Raw genomic sequence first — 360 nt, 5'->3', positions numbered from 1 at the left:
CACAATTCTTATTGCTCTTTTTTGTAATATATACAATGGTTGAAGTGAGCTTTTGTATGTATTTCCCCAGTTTTCAACGCCATACTCTAAGTATGGTAGAATCAATGAGGAATACAAAATGTGTAGAGCTTTCCTGTCCAAAATATATCTAACCCTTGCCAATATCGATATATTTATTGCTATTTTGTGCTGAACATATCTGATATGAGATATGAGAAAATTCAACATTTAGTAGTCAGTAATATTTATTTTCACAATTTAATATTAGGTGGATTATAACATTTAGATTATTATGGCATTTCTTTGCTTATGTATTAATAATAATTTTGATTTTTGATATGTACAGCACTAAACATTTGT

The 360-nt window shown here is 27.8% G+C and overlaps 1 protein-coding gene across 1 annotated transcript in view; it reads left to right on the top strand.

Moving 5' to 3' along the window:
• The window catches only part of acads (acyl-CoA dehydrogenase short chain), a 7,327-nt gene that overhangs the window by 1,591 nt on the left and 5,376 nt on the right, over positions 1–360 (top strand). The window lies entirely within an intron of this gene.

This window comes from Monopterus albus, unplaced genomic scaffold (assembly GCF_001952655.1).
Source record: "Monopterus albus unplaced genomic scaffold, M_albus_1.0 scaffold346.1, whole genome shotgun sequence".
Classification (NCBI taxonomy): Eukaryota; Metazoa; Chordata; class Actinopteri; order Synbranchiformes; family Synbranchidae; genus Monopterus; species Monopterus albus.
The sequence above is the reverse complement of the archived record's forward strand: the minus strand, read 5'-3'. Positions and strand labels throughout refer to the sequence as shown.